This window comes from Macaca mulatta, chromosome 20 (assembly GCF_049350105.2).
Source record: "Macaca mulatta isolate MMU2019108-1 chromosome 20, T2T-MMU8v2.0, whole genome shotgun sequence".
Taxonomy (NCBI): Eukaryota; Metazoa; Chordata; class Mammalia; order Primates; family Cercopithecidae; genus Macaca; species Macaca mulatta.
This window is the reverse complement of record NC_133425.1, coordinates 47,665,148-47,679,246: the sequence shown is the minus strand read 5'-3', so window position 1 is coordinate 47,679,246 and position 14,099 is coordinate 47,665,148. Positions and strand designations below refer to the sequence as shown.

Here is a 14,099-nt window from a genome sequence, read left to right as displayed (position 1 = left end):
TAGGAGGAAAAACAATCTCTTGAGACTGTCTGTTAAAATCGAAAGTTAGGGTAAAGGCTATATTGCTATAAAAAGATACCCTCAGTACAGACTAATGGATAAACATTTATTTACCTCTCACCTTACAGTTTATAATTGGGCAGGAGGTACAGATTGATTAAATTACCTTGTTCCATGAGATTATTTAAGGACCCAGGTTACTTCTTTGTGTTGCTCTGTTATGCCCTACATATAGCTTCACATGATTAAATCTGGCCCACACCTTCACCTTCCCACTCCAGCCCACAAGAAGGGGCCCCCTTATAAAAAAAAAAATGATCTCAAGTTACAAACTTGGCTTCCGCCGGCATCTCATTGGTCAAACACAGTGCAATGTTCACACCTACCTACAAGAAAGGCTGGGAGAAGTAATCTTCAGATGAGTAACCTTGCACCCAGGTAAAGCTCAGGGGATTCTGCTATTATAGATTCTGGGAAACAATTAGCATTCCACCACACCCAAAATGTGTAAGATCTCTTAAAGCCATGTAGCTTCACTGATAGTGAAAGGAGTGTAATCAATGTTTATGATGCTGATTAAAATACATGTAACCAGGTGACTATAGACCCAAGCAACATGTAGAATTAGGTTTACATAGCCCTATAAGTTGGTGAACATCCTTGGTAGAAAAAGCATCCTTTGCTTTGCCACTGAGGTTACATTTGCTTTGCTTTTTTCCCCCCTTGTGTCTGTTAAAACAAAAGGTAGGTAGATTGCGTCTACAGTGTGATGATATTTTTCCTAATTTAAGTCTGAATAATACGGGTGAAGGGTAGAGTGAGACTTCTTCAGCTTGGAAGAAATAACATGCATTGTGGCATTTGTAATGAATCCATTTGTACCATCATCATTGTTTGTCTCCCTTGTGTAATTTTTCCTAGGCATTCTCTGGCAGTTTCCCATAGAAAATGCTGCCCCTTATAACATCTCTCCTGTCTTGGGCTAAACCAGCTTTCTCTTCCCAGGTCTCCAGGCAACAGAATCTTAAAAATGAAATATTCATTTTCTGAAACCTAATTTAATTTCAGCGATGACTGGGTTGCAGAGCTTATCAGATCACAGAATCTGAAAAATTCTCTAAATTAACAATTCTCTCCTAGTGATGGAGGTTTTTTAATTTTTTTTTCTGCATCTTGTTAAAATGTACACACTCAGTTTTAACCTTGGTTTGTCTGACAGTGATTTACTCATTTGTGATCTAGGGGTAATGAGAAACATTGCAGGCAATCATCTTGCTGTCAATAAATGAAATACATAGTTATTTTTCTAAAGCACGGATTAGTGTTTTTCCCAAATGTAGCTTCTACCCCGAGTGAGAAATAAACTCTTCTTTAGTTTTATTTTTGGAGCAAATTCTAAAGTATGGTAGTAAGGAATTCATCTTTCATAACTTCTGGGGCTGATGAGTCATTACTGACATGTAACATCCAATTAAAGCAGTGACAAATGTAATTGCGTGTCATGCACCGTGGGGGTGATAAATTGTACCACATTCTAAAAGACATGTTTTGGTAAATGCTGTTTTGCTGAAAGACTGCAATTATAGCCTGCTTTGAATGAGGTGCCTTTGTTTTAAACACAGGGTAATGGAGTTCTAAATAGAGAGTTCAGGTTAACAAAAGACATTTCAGAGCAGAGTTTAACCAAGCTAACTAGCAGTTGAAGTTTTGCTATCACTATCATTTCGACCTGCAGTCAGAATTTATCTCAATTTTTTAAAATATGGCTGTTCCTACAAAGTTTGGTCCAGATGACTTAATTTCTGTCTCAATGACATGGGCTATTTTGGCAAATATTAACTGCTTGACACTGTGGGCTCTCAAAACAAAACAGAAACTCAGAAAGCATTTAATGAAGTTGGCTTATATTCAGACAAATTGGAAGAGTTTACATTCGTTAAAATTTACCTTTATCTAAAATACTTAAACAAAGAGGGTGGACAAATTTGGTTAAATTTTGAATTTATCAGATAATTTTTCATCTGTCTACACAAACTTCCCTTTGGAGCATATGTATTTGATGACTGTTACACTGTGGTGTGTATGTGTGTAGTGTAAAACTTAGTAATTCCTGATCTTAATAAGGAGATTAATATAAGTAGTAATAAGTATAGTCTGTTTTTCAGGTAAGAGAAGAATTAAGGACTTAGTTTTACATGATGATTGCTTTGTCCATTAAACTAAGTTGGCCCAATTTGATAAATAGCTAAGTCATTCTCACAAATTCTATTAGTGTAGTAACTTTCTTTATTGTTTTACTGAGAATTGCATTGGAGAAATAGAATAATATACTTATAATAGTAATGACAATAATAGACTACATTAATTGAGAACCTCTAATATGCTGAAAGTAATAATTCTAGTGTTTTTTTGCATTGCATGAATAAGTATTCAGTATCTGGATTCAAATTTATTTCTCTATGCAGATACATGGTCTCTGTGTCTAAGGAGATTGCTATATAACAGAGGAGAAATAGAATGCAATGTAAGAATAATCAGGGTTTTTCCTGCAAAAAAATATTCATAACATTATTTCAATATGAGATAGATTAATTACAGCATGTAATTTACATTTATCAGTCAGATATTTATTTTAACAATATGGACAGTATTTACATTTTGAACTAACATGGATGAGTAGAGCAATCCTCCTGCTAAGAAAAACTAGCAATGCTGAATAAAATTTTAAAAGATATCTTTTTGAAGGCATTGGGAGGAAGACTTGAGGGTCAAGATGCTGAAGAGAATGAAAGTGTGGAGAAGTTCAATAGTCTCAGCCACTTTTTCACTCAAAGCAATCTCCAATTAAAAGGCAGTTCAAGGCAAAAGGGAGAAAAAAACATGTAGAAAGTAGCAGAAGGAGGATGAGAATCTAAGAAAAAACTTTCGATAATTAAGATAAAATGGATGCATTAATAAATTATAGCTTATTAAAACTGACTTAGGAAGACAGAAAAAATCTAAATGGTCTTATATCTAGTAAAAAAAAAAAAAAAAAAAAAAAAAAAAGAATCCTCAATAAGAACCTTCTCACAAAGAAACCCTGGCCTCAAATGGACTTACTATTGAATTGGTCCAAACAGTTAGGGAATATATACCAGTCTTATGCAAATAGAGAGAAAATTTATTGATTCATTTAATAAAGTCACTATGACCTTGAAAGCAAAATCTGACAAAGCAGAACAATGAAGGAAACGGATAGACCAATATCTCAAAAGCATAGACGTAAAAATTTTAATCCAAAATTCTGGCAAAAAAATTTCAAAAGATGTGTAAAAGGAATAAAAAACTAAGTTGGGTTTATCCTAAGAATCTAAGTGTTATGTGTATATATATATTTATGTATCTATAAAACACTATAGTTATATACATATATAACTATAATACAAATATAGTTATATATGTATTATATACATATATAACTGTATTATACATAACTATATATAACTATAATATATATAACTATAACAATTATACACAACTATATATGTATTTTATACATATATAACTATATTGTATGTAACTATATTACATAGTTATATATGCATTATATACATATTGTAACTATAATACTTATATAGTTATATATGTATATAACTATATATAACTATAACAATATAGTTATCTATAATAATATAGTTATCTAGGTAACTATTACCATATAGTTATCTAGGTAACTATAACCATATTGTAACTATTACCATATAGTAAGTATCTAGGTAACTATTACCATAATAATAGTTATATTATTGTATATATTATTACTTAATAACTTATAACTATTATTGTTTAGACATAATAATATAATAGGTATAAACAATAATAGTTTTAAGAGATCTTCTTGGTATTGATTTCTATTTTTGTTGCACCATGATCAGAAAGTGTGCTTGGGTATGATTTGATTTTTTTGAATTTATTGAGACTTGCTTTATGACCGAGCATGTGGTTGATCTTAGAATATGTTCCACACACAGAGGAGAAGAATGTATATTCTATGGTGGTTGGGTGGAATATTCCACAGATGTCTATTAGGTTCAATTTGTCAAGTATTGAGCTTAAGTCCAGAATTTCTTTATTAGTTTTCCTCCTCAGTGGTCTGTCTAACACTGTCAGTGAGGTGTTGAAGTCTCTCACTGTCATTGTGTGGCTAAGCCTTTTTGTAGGTTAAGAACTTATTTTATGAATCTGGATGCTCCAATGTTGGGTGCATATATATTCAGAATAGTCAAGTCTGACTGAATTGTACCCTTTATCATTATGCAGTGTCCTTTAAAGTCTGTTTATCTGATCTAAGAATAGCAACTCCCACTCTTTTTTGTTTTCTGTTTGCATGGTAGATCTTTATTCACACCTTTACCTTGAGCCCATGTGGGTTTTGTTGTATGAGATGATTCTCTGGAAGACAGCAGAGGGTTGGCTTGTCTTTTATCCAGCTTGCTACTCTATGTCTTTTAAGTGGGGCATTTAGCTCATTTACATTCAGGGTTAGTATTGATACATAAGATTTTGATACTGTCATTGTATTGTTAGCTGATTGTTATGTAGACTTGATTGTGTAGTTGCTTTATAGTGTCTGTGGGCTATGTGCTTAAGTGTGTTTTTGTGGTAGCAGGTGTCGTTCTTTCAATTCCATGTCTTGTAAAGGTAGTCCAGTGGTAATGAATTTCCTCAGTGTTTGGTTGTCTAAGAAGGGTTTTATTTCTCCTTTGCTGATTCAGCTTCATCTGGTGGGATATTAAATTCCCTGGTGAAATTTATTTTCTTTAAGGGTACTGAAATTAGGCCTCTAATCTCTTCTGGCTTGTAAGGTTCTGATGAGAAGTCCACTGTTAGCCTAAAAGGATTTTCTTTTTATGTAACCTTACCCTTCTCTTTAGCTGCCTTTAAAATTTTTTCTTTTGTGTTGACCTTGATGAATCTGATGACCATGTGCCTTGGAGATGGTTATATTGTATAGTATCTAGCCAAGGTTCTCTGTATTTCTTGAATTTTTCTGTTAACCTCTAGTGAGATTAGGGAAATCTTTGTGGACTATGTCTTCAAATATATTTCCTAAGGTGCTTTCTTTTCTTCTCTCTAAGGAATGCAAATGAGCCATAAGTTTTTTGTCTTTACATAATCCCATATTTCTCAGAGGTTTTTTTAATTTCTATAGTTTCTAAAAAAATTTTTATCTGATGAGTTGATTTGAAGAACTGGTCTTTGAGCGCTGAGGTTCTTTCTTCAGCTTGGTCTATTCTTCTGTTAATATTTCTGATTGTATTATCAAATTATTATAGTGAATTTTTCAGTTCCAGAAGCTGTTTGGTTATTTTTTTTAAATGGTGATTTTATCATTCACCTCTTGAATTATTTTACTGGATTTCTTGGATTCCTTGGGTTGGGTTTCAACTTTTTTCTAAATCTCAATAAGCTTCCTTGCCATCCAGATTCTGAATTCTATGCCTACCAGTTCAGCGTGGTTAAGAACCATTGCTAGGTAGCTAGTGGGTTCATTTGGAGGTAAGGAGACACTCTGACCTTTTGAATTTCCAGAGTTCTTGCACTGATTCTTTCTTATCTGGGAAGGTTGGTGTTCTTTCAGTTGTAGTGTAAGATGAGTACACTCAGTTGTCTTAGTTTCTGTATGCTTTCAGAGCGCCAAGGCTCTGTATAGGGCTTACATGTGACTGGATTCTTACCCTTGGATTCACAGGTGTTAGCAGAATAATTTTGGTGGTGTAGGTCAAACTGCTATCCAGTAGCTGGCATTTAAGAGTATGGCTGGTAGATAGGCTCTTAGCCATGTGCCTCTTTTGTATTTCCTCATATTTACAGATGTGCTCTACAGTGGTAAGGAAGAGAGAAATGACCTGCTCACCAGGTCTGCCCCTGGACCTTGGGGTAGCGCCTCCAATCACGGGCACCACACCCATGTTTCTTACGTTAGGTGTTCTTGGCTATGGGACTCACTGGGTAGAGGCTGAAGCAGTGAGATAGGCCACACCATTTCTGGATTGGCGCTGTAGAGAAAGGCACACCCTGCTCCCACACTGGCTCACAAACCTGCATGTCTCACCCCTGTCAGTGCTCTGAGAGTTGGGGGTCTTCCCCAGCCTGAGTTCTGGCCACAGATCTCAGCTTAACACTGTCTAGTGTTGACTGGCCCACAGCTTAGTTTTGGGCACTGGCTGTACTGGGGGATCCAAAGTTCTCCCAGGTCACTGGAAAAGTACTCAGGTGGAGCAAAGCACTCAGGCAGGGAAGCAGAGACTGTACTGGGCACATGATCCTGCAGGAAAGCCAAGCAGAAGCATAGCAAAGGGCTGGTGAGCAGGATGGCCTGCAGAACACACATGCCCCAGTCCCGTGGGGAAGCTAGTTCTCTTCTCTCCTGGCCCCGCAGTCAGCTGGGGCTAGAGCTTCTCAGAGGGAGATGGGGAGCCCTGGGGGATGGGTGCCTGTGGTCCCACTCCACCGGAGCTGTTCCACACACAAAAGTCCCTGGACTCCACACTGGCTGAAGGCCTGTCTCTGCTTACTCTCTCAGCAGATCTCCTTTCTAGCTCAAATGTTTATGGGAGTCACAGGAACCTCCATATTTAGGATCCCAGAGATCAGTGGTGAGAGTGCCTGTGCCTCAATCCCTTCACTCAACCCTTCCCCAGGAGCCTTTTTGCTAGGAACTAGCCCTGGAATTTCAGTACACCATGCAGGGTTCCAAATTTTGCCCCATTTCAGCCTCTGAGTCTGTGCCACCTCTCCATCCACTCTCAGTATTTTCTCTCTGAAGACCTGCTCAAATTACATTGGTTTACTTGATATTTTGGTCCCTTTCCATGGGAGCAGTGCTTCCTGGTGTATCTAGTCACCCATCTTGTCCCCCATCTCTCCAGTTTAGCATTTTAAAATTACTATAATTTGCCATGTGAATAGAACAAAAGAGAATAATCTGAATATATTATATAATTATCTCAACAGATACAGAAGATACATTTAATTAAATTCAATATTTGTTCCTTAAAAACTAGAAAGAGAAGGGAAATTATACCTAATAAAAGGTATGGACAAAAATGCCTACAGCAAATATGATGTTTATTATATTACATTATAAAATGTAAAAGGTTTCCTCCCTGAAAGTAGGAATGAAACAAAAATGTTGACTATCATTAACTTGTATTTGTCACCATATCAGAGGCTCAGTGCAATAAGAGGAGAGAAATAAGTATTTGGGTTGAAGTAAAAGTAAAAGTGCCAACTTATTCTTCTTCATTCTGTTCATATAGTAAATTACACCACATTCTAAAAGGAGTTAAAATCTGGAAGCTCTCTGCAGGCAGCACTCCTAGCATTTTACAACTGCCTCAGTTAAGGGAGTCACCTTGCTCAAGGCCATACTCTTTTCAAAAAGCAGCCTTATTCAATAACTGGTGGATGTACATGTGCAAAATCCCAGCTCTGTCACTTGAACTTGAGGGTTGTAGCTATAGAGTTCCCATATACAGTTGACTGAAGACTTTATTGAGACTGTATCACAGTCCAACTTTTCATGTTCAGTACCACTTTATTCACATCCCTTCCTTAATTGTTGATCCCAAAAGCTTCCTGTACACTAGTCTCCATTTCAAATTCTGCTTTCTGGGGAGTCAAATCTGCAACAGTTGGTATTAGAAGTAGATGGAGAAAGCAGATGCTGAGATAAAGTTTGGAACTGGATCACTTGCTGCTGTCCAAGTGGCAAGGAGGACTCATTGTTGGTGCTAAGAATACAGTCCGTTCCTGGCATGAGGTGGCAATGCAATTATTAGAGTTTTACCACTGGTTAACTAGGATAGCATACTAGCAGAAGGGAATTCACAAGCTGGTGCAATAGCAGGCTTTTGAGAAACAGTGTGGTAGCCATAAAAAAGGGACAGTCATCTTGGATAGCTATTACTAAGCTCCTCTGATGCTGTGGAAAAAGGTCATGAAAGACCGAGAGTAATTAATTGGCAGTGAAAAGATAAAGAAATGCAGAAGTCCTGCTTGGTAGCAAATAAAGATGCTTACATTTTGTATAGCCTAAGGGCAGAGATAGCTGAGGACCAGGCCCAAAACTTCATCACAGGAGTGACAAAGTTTTGAAAGTTAAACTCTAAACCTAGGCACATCTATTATGTCTGGACCTTGATTAGGAAAGAGGAGAAGTAAAGCAGATTAAAACCTTAAATATCAAGGTTTCCCTGAGCCTCTGAACATATGGAAATGGTGCACACCTACCTTAATGGCCTACCACTTCCCCTTATTTGAAGACTGCAGGTATCTCTTCCCTGCAAGACACATGCCAACCACTCCTTCAGGATATGACCCAATTTTCCTCATGGCCAATAAGACTATAAATAACAAGGGTCAAATCCAAGATAACCTGGGAAGGGATATAGTGGGCCTGAGAAGGAAGAAAAGGGTCTAGACCTAAAGGAGATGCAAGACCTAGGTAACATGTATGAGTAGAAACTAGAAAATGTTCATGGGACTGTACTCTGAAGGTGTTTGATCTAGGGAGAGAATAGAACATTCAGTAAGACACAATTTATTGATCAGGAAACACTCTGTCAAATGCAGAGTTTAACATCCTGGCAAGGACCCTGGAAGAGGGCACAATTACACTTTTAGAATGGCTTCTACACACATGAAAATAGTGATGGCCTACACCAAATGAAGTAGAAATGCTAGGGAAGCCAGAAATGGCAGTAAAGAACCACCATGCCAGTCGTGGGAGGAGAGAACAAAAGGATTAGAGAATTGGGTATATTAGGTCGATATACGATGCAAGTCTAATAACCCATCATATGTCTATGGTCCTGAGGCAAGGACTGCTGGATACACCATTTACCAAATGAGGCAGATTACCACATGCACTACAGTCCACCCTGTGTACCACTCCAATTCACCTCTTCATGGAGCTTCTGGGAACAGCCCCTGCCAGAACTCCAATGGGCTTCTTTTCCCAAGGGAAATTCAAATGAAGGCTAATGGTATAACCTTCAGCTCCTGCCACTTGCAGCTGGTCTCAGAGCTAGAACTAATAGTCACCATTTCCCTCTTCTTTGCCATTTTAGATTCTCCTCACTGTTAGCTAGCACCTCTGCTGGACTCAGTGGCTTACCTGATGCTATGATCCAGATCCTTAACCATGAGCAGTCCGAGTTCCTGTTCACTATGCCTTTTCCAAGCCATGGCTGCTGTACTTGGGTATTTACAGATAGCATCTCTCAAGCAAGACCAACAGGCATCCAAGTGGATCATCTGGACACCAAACCTATTCCTCCCTGCTGCCACTGTGTATCCACAGCTCTATCACTTCATGAGATTTGGGTAGTTAATGATCTCTTCAAAGGCTTTGTAAAACATTAACTCAAAGGGAAAAAACATATATGTATAGAGCAAAAAATGAAAAGCTAAATTAACTTAAGAATTTTTGTAGATCAAAAGCCAAATTTAAGGAAGTAAAAAAGCAGAGTGGGATAATTCATTTTCAAGACATAGATCTAATAAATATTTGTGATATATAAAGAAATTCCACAAATTACATGGAAAGGAAAAATTAACCCAATAAAAAATAGGTGAAAGACAGTCTTTTCAGAAAGAGGATATCCAAATGGCTAATAAACATATGAAAAGCAATATCTTATTAGTAATAAAGGAAATGAAAATTAAAGTCATAGTGGATATTATTGTGATTCTATTAGAAAAGCTAAACTGCCGAAGACAGAGAACATCAAGTGTTGGCGAAGATATGGAGTGACTGAATGTTTACTAACTGCTGGTTTAGAAGTGTAAGTTAGTTCAACCACTTTAGCAGCATCTACTAAAGCTGGAAATAAAAACACCCTATATATTAAGCAAATGTATACATACATATAGCAAAGGCTTGTACAAAGACCTTCATAATAGCAGTATTTTTAATAGTCAAAAACTAAAAATAAGTCAAATGCCCATTAACAGTAGAATAGAGAAATAAATTGTAGTGCACTCAATAAGAGACTACCAAATAACACCTTAATTCCATTCATATACATTTAAAAACCAGGTAAACCTCAAGTGTGGTGATAAAAAGGGGAGTTAGTCCCTGAAAAGACAGACAAGAGGCATTTTTCGGGATGGTCGTGGCCAGTAATATACAGTTTCTCAATTTAAGTACATAGCCAGGTGTCTTCACTGAGAAAAAAATTCGTTTAGCTGTAAAGTTATGATTGTGTACTTTCCTATATGTATATTATAGTTCAGTTAAAATGTTGAAAAATAAAGTGAGGCAACCAGTAGAGTCTAGAATCTAGCAACTTCTACTTAAGGGGAAAAATAAAACACTTGTACTTGTGATGAAACCTTTTAGTTTGAGTGGCTTTGTGTGTTGCCTTTGTTCCATCAACAAACCAAGCTTGTTTCCTCACTCACAGGCCCAGGTATTCTCTAGCCTGTCAACTTGGTTTTCCTCATGGTAGTAATTGCTGTTTGAAATTGTTTGCTTGTTCTAATGTAATGTCAACTGAGTGACAGCATAAATCTTGTCTCTCGTTTACAGCTGTATCCCTTGCACCTAGATCAGTGCCTGACACACAGTTGGAGTTCAATAAATTTTGCTGAATGAATGAGAGAGAGAAAGATATCAAGAATATGCATGATAAAAAGACAAAGGCCATTGCTTGAGCAGAAGTTAAACGTATTCCAACACTGGATTTATTCAGTGATATTTGCATTTTTTAGCTATGCACAGGATCTATTAATCTTGAAATCAGTGCAGACAATATAACGACTTTTGTTAGTGTGAATCTGCAGATCTCTGTCTCTTCAGTATTCTTTATAATAATTATAAACATTTATTAGGGATGCAACTACACATTAACGCAGGAAAGACTAAAATGTAATAAAGCAGCAAAGTGGAAGGACTAGATTATAGGCACTACAAAAGTTTTGAAATGGAAAAGGTCTTCTGTAACTGAAGCAACCAGGACACTTTACTGAAGATGGAGTTTGAGCTGCTGTGAAGGATGAATAGGACAGGAGGAGGGACAGAGTGTACAGGTAGAGGAAGCAACATAGGAACATGGATGCCTGTGTCCATGCTGCTCTGGCTGGGGTTCAGAGCAAAGTGATAGGATGGGGATCAGACATGGAAGCTTGGAGGAAGAAGGAGGAGGAAATGTATTTCAAGAGCCCAATATAAATGTTTAAGCATCTGGGGAAGCATCTGGTTCAAGTTCATTGCTTACTACTTCTGTTCTCAGAACTACATTCATTATTATTGGTGATTATAAAGAACCTTGGCCTTATCTTTCCTAATGGGTCAACCATAGGATTTGGTTGTGTGATGATGATATTGTTGGGGTGTGATGCATGTGTCTGTGTGTATCTGTGTATGTGTATGCATACATATGTATACACACATCACAGTAGTATTTATTCACTTTTCCAAATTACTAAAATTTTTCCTTTTACAAATAGCTGTATAAAACTTTCTATCCTCATTAAATAAAATTTGAGGTCCATTGTGGACTAGCGACTGGGGACAGAAAGATGAAAAACAAAGTTTTAGCTTTTAAGGAGCTATCTAATAGGAGAGAAATAGCTACATAGGCAATTACCATTCAATGGGATATATATGGTATTAGAATTATATTTAAGTTACAATAGAAACAGACAGAAATGGTAATCAAAATTCTTTGGTGCAGGAGGTACTCAGGCACAAGAAAATTTGACATGACTGACTATTTGGTTCTCCCACAACATACTGATTTGGCTGTTTTGAGTGAGTGATGTTGTCATTGCCAATCCTGAACTAATCAAAATAGAAAAATGAGGAATGGACAGGAGACACAAATAACAGTGTACAGGTTGAATTCTGCTGGAATAAAATGACTGATGTGTCCTATAGAGTTAGAAAGAGAGACAGGAAAAAAGATTAGTTATAATGTAAAGATAGCGATATTACACCTGGATCTGGATTAAAAGCTTCTCTTGAGAAAGTGAAAGATCTGGCAACACCTGGACCTTGTTTTTTCATGGCAATCAGTGGCTTGTGTTCTCTGGTTTACCATAGTCCCTATGCATCCCTTGTTACGAAACTACTCTTCCCTCCTTGTCCCCGTGTGCATTTGAACTTGATCCTTAGTTAACAGGATGGTAGGGTCAAAGAACAGCTGAGGGTGTCTGTAGCACACAATACTGAATAATAAAAATTGGTGCTTTTAGGTTATATCAAAATGTTATGTACCTGTCTTAGTTCATTTTCTCTTGCTATAACTGAATACCCCCAAACTGGGTAATTTATAAAAAATAGAAATTTGTTTGACTCACATTTCTGGAGGTTGGGAAGTCCAAAACCATGGCACTGTCATCTGGTGAGGGTCATCCCATGGCAGAAGGCAGAAAGTGGAAGTGAGCACATGAGACAGAGAAAATCAGGCCAAACTCATCCTTTTATGAAGTACCAACTCCCATGATAACTAACTCACTGCCACGATAATGGCATTAATCCATCTGTGAGTGTGGGCCCTCATTGCCTAATCACCTTTTAAAGGCCCCACCTCTTAATACTGTTAAAATGGCAATTAAGTTTCCAACACATAAACTTTGAGGGACACATTCAAGCTATAGCAGCACCCATCAGGGAAGGCCATTAACCTGAAGTCATATGCCAAAGCATTTGAAAAGTCTACTGTGAAACTGTGCATTCACTGATTAATTAAGATATAACCTTAAAGAGTGGAATCATTAACACCATTTGTGTCCTTAACATACTTCATTATTCCAGGGTGGCTGTGAGGATTAAAATATGATAACAAATATAAAAGTGTTCTGTAAAATGGATGTGGTTTACAAATACAAGAGAGGATGTAAAGAACAACAAAAAAAAGAATGTAATAAACTTTCACAGATTTATTTCAGAATAAATCTGACCTTGTGAAAGTAATGGAAAAGAGTGGCATCTGAGGGAGTCCTTTAAATCTTAATGTTATATAAAAATTGTTGTACTGGGTAGACTGGGGTAGGGGTGGGGGTAGAGACTGTTTTAGTACCACTTGGCTGTGTTCTAGTACTGCCTTCAATATCAACAGATGGCTACTGTGGGTGAATATAATAGTAACCCACACTGGTGATGACCCCAAGACACATCTCAGGCATTCTTAATTTTCTGCTTGCAAACCTATTACAGGCCCACTCTTCATGGATATAAGCCTTTCCTGAGCTTGTTAAACAGTAAAGAAAATAATAACTTAAAAAAAAAAAAAACAGGAAAGCTAGTATGCATAAGCAGACTAGTGAATTAAAGCAGATTAGAAGCCCAGCAGTGAATGCATATTTTCTTGACATTTAATCCAGCAAGTGGAGATGGTCAGCAGTTAAAATGCAGGGTGGTTATTTTCACTACCTCATTAGAATCTTGGCTCTTGAAAGGCAACTCTTTTATTGTAATTAGTAAAAGAACCCATACTAACATTGAATGGTGGTCTCCTTCCAATCAAAAAAAAAAAAAAAAAAAAAGGGGACAGAAATGAAACTGGTGGACAGAGAGAGTAAGAGCAGGAGAATAATTTCCCCCTCTGAGCACATTTCCCAGAAGTTCCACCTTTTCAGCAATTTCTTCTGTAAGCTTATATGATGACATCGTGGCTGTTGAGAGCAGTGGAAAAGCATATTAGAGGAAGCAGTGTGAAAACAAACAAAACAGTGATAAGATAAAGCGTGGTGCTTTTAATTTACTTATTTTCTCATCATCCAACAGAGCAACCCCCAATTCTCTTCCCAAGTGCCCCTGGCATAATTCCCCTAATGTTAGAATCTGCCCTGGAGTAGGGAAAATTAGTATGGCTAACCAGGATGAGGGTTCTCGGGGGTTTGGTAATTTTTCCCCCTTCTGCGAGCAAGTTTGCTAAAGAATATACGGAGATGCCCTAGGATGGTAGTTCTCAATCATGGCTGAACAGAATCACTTGGGGAAGCTTTTTAAAAATATCCGCACCCAACCTCTTCCCATCCCCTCTCCAACAGTTAAAGCAATCTCCGAGGGTGGAATTCAGTCTTAGAGATGTTTGAAAAGCTCC

At 37.3% G+C, this 14,099-nt stretch overlaps 1 long non-coding RNA gene across 1 annotated transcript in view; it reads right to left on the bottom strand.

Moving 5' to 3' along the window:
• The window catches only part of LOC106995016 (uncharacterized), a 47,818-nt gene extending 35,274 nt beyond the window's left edge, over positions 1-12,544 (bottom strand). The window contains exon 1 of the long non-coding RNA XR_013411747.1: positions 12,352-12,544. This is a non-coding gene — a long non-coding RNA (uncharacterized LOC106995016). The remainder of the gene's footprint in view (positions 1-12,351) is intronic.
• Between the last annotated feature and the right edge of the window lie 1,555 nt (positions 12,545-14,099).